Source organism: Mesoplodon bidens (assembly GCF_964165515.1).
Source record: "Mesoplodon bidens genome assembly, chromosome: 13".
Lineage (NCBI taxonomy): Eukaryota > Metazoa > Chordata > Mammalia > Artiodactyla > Ziphiidae > Mesoplodon > Mesoplodon bidens.
In genome coordinates, this window is record NC_138169.1 from 70,873,455 (window position 1) to 70,879,518 (window position 6,064).

At 44.9% G+C, this 6,064-nt stretch overlaps 1 pseudogene across 1 annotated transcript; it reads right to left on the reverse strand.

The window, feature by feature from the left end:
- Positions 1 to 2,230: 2,230 nt before the first annotated feature.
- On the reverse strand, positions 2,231 to 2,599 carry LOC308627084 (cyclin-dependent kinase 2-associated protein 2-like; annotated as a pseudogene). Its single transcript has one exon. The product of its transcript is annotated as a cyclin-dependent kinase 2-associated protein 2-like (transcript).
- Positions 2,600 to 6,064: the final 3,465 nt, after the last annotated feature.

A 6,064-nucleotide genomic window follows, 5' to 3' on the forward strand; every position in this document is an offset into this window, starting at 1 on the left:
GCACAGGGGGCTGGCCTGGGCCAACTCATCCAGGGGTCACCTGGAGAACAAGCTTGTGCTGAGCAAGGTGGCCACTCCCTCTCAGCTGTCTCCCTTTCTCGCTTCTAGGAGGGGATCCCTGATTTCTCTTGTGGAACTAAGACAGTGATTCTCAAAGGCTGGTCCCTGGACCAGCGGCATCAATATCACCCGAGAACTTGTTAGAAATGTAAATTATTAAGCCCCACCTCAGACCTCCTGAACTGGAAACTCTGGAGTTGATACCCAGTCAGCTGTGTTTTAACAACCCTTCCCGGTGATGATGATTCTCATGTTTGAGAACCACTGGACTAAGACCTGGTTTTTATTAAAACCAAAAGTTAAACACAAAACCTATTTACTTAGCACCTCCAGAGGCTTTTTGAAATCCGTGCTTCCTGGTCCCTATTAGATCTCTCTGCTTCAGGTACTCACTGCAGCCTCTGACCTTCCGGGTCACAGGCAGTGTTGGCAAAGGGCCACTGGAAAAAGTGTGCAGTCTGTTTTTGACAGCTTGTCCTAGTTCCTTTCAGCATTCTATCCTTTACATTTCTATCTGTGTCACAGTCACACCAATTGTTGTTCCCTGGATCTTTTAATCCCCTCCCACTCTAAGATTTCAGGTGGTAAAGGCTGAAATTGCTACTCTTTCCAAGACAACTTGAATTTTAATGCAATATCTTAAAGACCTAATAACCATCATTATCATCTGCATCGGTCAGGATACCTCAGTTATATTGCACTGACAAACAACCCCCTAATCTCAGGGGTTTACAGCCATGAAGGATTATAACCACTCACACCGGATGTCCAGCGTGATTCAGTGGGGGAAAGGAAAACCTGTTGATTGAGGGGAACTGCAGAGGGGAATCCAGCTGGCAGCAACTAGAATCTGACCCGTGAATGTGGCAGAGGGAAAGAGTGTGGCAAAGCACAGACTGGCTCACCAGGCTCTGTCCAGAAGTGACAGTGACATGGCCTTCCTTCCCATGTCATTGGCCAAAACTGCTAACATGGCCACTCCTGACTTCAGTGGAACACTGAAGTTCAGTAATGCCCCAGGGAGAAGAAATGGCTATATTGCTGAACCGTGACATCATCTTAGTCCATCAACCAAAGGACAGACCACCAGTATAGAATTTCAAACTCTATGGTGGATAATGAAACAACCTCTGAGTGCACCTGCTGGGTGGGTCCAGGGTGGAGGGAGCTTCCCTGGCGGAGGTTGCTTCTTGATGGTCCTCAAGCACAGTCATGGGGACTGTTCCCCAGAGGAAAAAGGAAACTGACTTGGATGGAGTGCCACCAGAGGGCTAGCAACTGTGCCAGACCTTCTCCATTCATATTCTCACCTAATCCTCATCTCAGCTGGAGAGAAAGGAGCTAACCTTCTACAGACAGAAAAAGCCAAGGCCCAGAGCAATTTGAAACGTGCCCATAGGGACACGGGATGTGGTAGAAATGGGATTCTGACTTCACGGGCGCCCACAAAACTAAATCTGCTATCAGAAAGATACAGGCTGGAGGAAAGACAACTCTCTCTCATGTGGCAAAGCAAAGCAGTGATTCCTCAGCTGAGCCCAGTGTTTCTGGGACAGAATCAGCCTCTAGTAGTGGGACAGGGATCCCTCTGAGGCCAGTGCAATTACTGCTGTCAAAGTGAAACTGTTTCCCCCACTATGGTTACAAATTTTCAGGATTTTAATCAAAGGAGCAGTTCTTCAAATAAATGTAGGGAACACTGTATTATTTTTATTTTAATGAATATCAATTTTTTTTCCAAATTATCTTTTATTTATACAAAAAGGGCATATTTAGCAAAAGACTCACTGAGAAGAGTCGCCATGGCCCAGGAGACAGGGCTGGGAGGCGATAGGCCTTCTGAGGCCCTGCTGGGGAGAAAGGGTCTGGGAAAAGTGGTGAGAAGTCCTGGGTAAGAGCTGAGCGGTGTGGGCCCCAGAAAGGAGGAAGCTCCAGTTGGATCAACACTGTTGGCAGGTCATGGGTGAGATTCACAGTGACCTCGCTGCTAACTCCTTTGGGGGTTTCCAGTTAGCTGCCGACTGGAGTGAGAGCCGCCCACTGGTTCCTGGAGGGCACCCACCAAAGGACACAGGACAGGAAGCCCAGGATGGGAAGTGCAACTCGGGGTGAAGGCCAGGGAGAAGCAGGGGCTCTGCAGTGGCCCGGAAAGGTCCAGATGCTGAGGCTGTTACGTGCGGGCGTTCCGCTTTATCTCTCCCAGGCACTCTCTGACTAGGGCCCGGGCACGGATGATGCCTCTCTTCAGGTGCTCCATGGCGCTCTTGCTGCCAGCATAGGTCGGATGGGCCGGATCTCTTTGCCCAACTCCTCTATGACCGACAGCAGGTCGGTGTAAGTACTCTGGGAGCCCTGGGCGCCAGGTGGTTTCACTGCCTGCACGTAGCCCATGGAGGGCGGTCCACAGTCGTTAAACAGTGGTCTGAAAGGGGCAGCGGCTCTGGCATCGAGCCGGCGATGGGACACTTCCGGCTATAGGGACAGGGGTGCCGGGCCTAGGGGTGCTGCTGGGGGCAGGGGCGATGGATTTGTAGGACATTCCCAACTCCTGGGTGCCGCAGTAATCTAGAGTGTCCCCAGATAAATGAAATAAATAATCTAGTTTAATGAAACGGAAAAAACTCCAGCATTTTAGTAAAGAATACTTCCTATCTTCTTTGCAGGAAGCTCTCTGGTTTACATCATTAATGGTGTGTGGAAGGAAAATCTCTGGCTACATTTCAACTTCTAAACCATTGAACAATAAGCACCAATAATGCACATCAGAAGGTATCACTGGTGGAGAAACAAAGAGGGAAAAAAATCCGGGAAGCAGGAGAACAGAAAGCCTCCTGAAAAGTGGGTAACAAGCAGATAACTTTGTCAACACTGGCTCCAAAAGTGCTTACCTCACTCAGAAAGGGCACCAGAGCCCTCGATGCAAACACATCATGAAATTATGTCGATACGACGCTGCACTCAGCAGCTCTATCAGCAGGGCTCCAGCTGACTTCAAACGCCTCCCAAGAACACCATGAACTAATAGCCACGAGTGCTGTCCAGGGTCAACCCTGAAACACCCCAGGACACAAACACTCAAAGCCCAAGAAGGATGTGATCTTTCAAAGAGTTTTGCAGAGGTCCAAGCCCTTCTAAGTGTATGCACGCCATAGAGACTAGATATTGGTTGTCCTGTAATCCTCAAACTGTCACTATTATAAAACAGCCAGTCTCCAAGAAATGTGTTGGCATTTATTATCAAACCCATTAGAGGTACTTTGGGAAAAGAAGAGATCTCACTAGCTGAGGACAAATGCCACAATAATATAGCATGTGGGTATCAGCAAACAACCATTTGTTTTTCTTCCAATCCTCGGGAGTGACTTGGGTTAAAATAATATAAACTTGGAGGCACTCATGTATATGGAACTAGCATAAATTAATCTCTAGGCCAACTGCCTGTAATATAGCCACTTGCTGTCTAAATTCTATTGAAATGATAAAAGCCAGCCTAACTTTAATTACTAGGGTATCTTTCTGTGTTTTCAATAAGATACATACATAAATCCTGAAACTCAACAAATAATAAAGCAAAAACAGCTAAATACACACATAGTTTTAGGGAATACTTGGAACTGGCTGATGATCCTATCATTAGCCTGTTAAAATCCACCAGCTCATCCTATAATTTTCCCTTTACTATGCTTTAAACTCTCTCTTTATTCTAGCGATGATGCTGAACACATTTATATATCACAATATATCTCTCCATGTTTTCCAGATGGTATTTGATAAAATGGAAACAAAAGAAAGAGCAAAGAAAAATAGATGTTTTGTACTTTGGTTCTTGAAACAGTTTTTTCCTTGGTAGAGAAAAATATGAACCCGCCCATCCAAGGCTAATGAAAAAGCCCAAGAAATATGGTTCATCTAGAAGTGACACCCACTGGACCCAGAGATTCAGGCCACTCTTTGGTCTTCAGCCAACTCTACAAACCAAGGGTGAAGATTTCCTTAACTCAGGTGTAAGTTATTACTAGTTTGGGCTGGAAGGAAATTGGCAATGGTTTAGGGGAGTGGTTTGGGGGTAACAAGACTCATCCCAGTATTTGCCCTCCACCTTGATCACCAAGTTCAAGGAGAAAGACATCCACAGTTACAGTAATTTCTATTTTTTAAGTCAGCATTTATAGACTCAAAGACCTTTAATAAATAAAATTACCAATTTCAAGTGCATCAGAAAAATATTCTAATGAGTCACTTGAGAAGTAAAAATACCAAGTTAGACTATGACTTTTCCAAAGTCACCTATAAGGATTTGAATTTTGTACAGCAGATAACCCTGTGAGGATGTTTATTTTCCTTTCAAGACATTTAAATATAAATACTTATGTCTTATAGATCTTTTGTGAAGAAAAACAGACCAAACTTCAAAGAAATAAATTACATGGATGGTAAGGAAGATCAAATCATTTTGAATAAGGAATAAATCTTGTACATAATCAATTTCTCTCATTTCCAATGGTCATTGCCATTTTGTCTAATTCACCCCCTGGAAATAAGTTGAGGCTGCTTATAAGCCATAATGGACTGCAAATATGAGCGCCTATCTACCCTGCATTCACTCGTAGGGCTTGTCCTGATGGTCAGGGAGGAGAACCTCATGGGACCTCAGGAATATTTACTCAGCATCACCTGGCCATGCCCTCCAACAAGGACACCTGGTCTTATCGATTGCAATCCCTTCGCCCAAAAATGTCTCCTCATGTCATTTATCATCTCAAAAAAATGCCCAAAGAGGGGTGCAGGTGTCCCTATTCCGGTGAAACCATCTGCTACTGCAGTCACGTAAAGGGAGCAGTGACTGGGGCTCCCCACTTCGCCTGAATCCGTTTCTCCAAACCTTCAGCCTGAGCCCCGCCAGCATGTTGCTCGGCTCAGCCTTCCTAAGAGACACCATGGAATGTGAAACCTGAATTCACATTTCTCTGCATCATGAACGAGCTGCACAACTTAGATGAGCTACTAGGACAAGTTGAGCCTAGATTTTGTCATCTGAAAAATGGGATAATAATTCCTACCTTATAGGTTCTTCCGAACACTAAATGGGATAACATTTGTGAAAACACAAAGTAAGAAGTACCTGGCATATGACTGACGTGCAACAAATTCAACTTTCTTATTTTTAGTCAATGATACATAGTTTTCCAACGGTCCCCAGCTCTCTCTCTTACTGTCCTAATCTCTTTCAGGCTCTTCTAAAAAGTGTTCACAAGCAACTACTAGCATCATATGGTATCAGAGCTGGAAGGGTCCTCAGACATCACGCAATCTTGCTGGGATTTTTGCTATGCTTTTGCCCCACCCATACATCTCCTTCAGGGAGTGTCAAAACCACTCCTTTAAATGCTGATACGACATGTGCCTCTATCGTTTCATAATCTGATCGTTTCATAATCTGAATAACCTCAAACATTAGCCTAGGTAAAGGAGCATGGACCATCAGCACAACCTTCCCATGTGGTTTCTTAGAGGGGAGCTGGTATTTATTGAATACCTACTATGCGCCGGGCACTCAACCTTTGTTATCCTGTTAACCATCACACCTTTTTAAGAAAGGTTGCGAATCTTCTGTTGTTTTGGTATATTTTGTACCTGTGGGAACACAGATGTCACGTGCTCAGTTAGTGACAGAGACAGGTTCAAAGCCACATCTATATGACTCAAAGCCTGTGTTCTTTTCAGCTATCTTATGGCAGAGCAATGGCAAAAGCCACAACCGCGAGGGGTAGAAAGATAAGCTCAGAAACAGAGAGGGAGATGAGGATTCTAAAGTAATAAAGGCAGCAACTGCCAATCGTAAGCACATGGGCAGTCGCCTTGGGGTCTATTGGTTCCAGGAAGCATTGGAGAGCATGGAACCCTTATTAGGAACCAAACCATCCACTGCGTGGAAAACAAATTCTGAACTTTGCTAACCCTGAACAGAATACCAAGGTACAGAGGAATAAACAAAAATATGTGA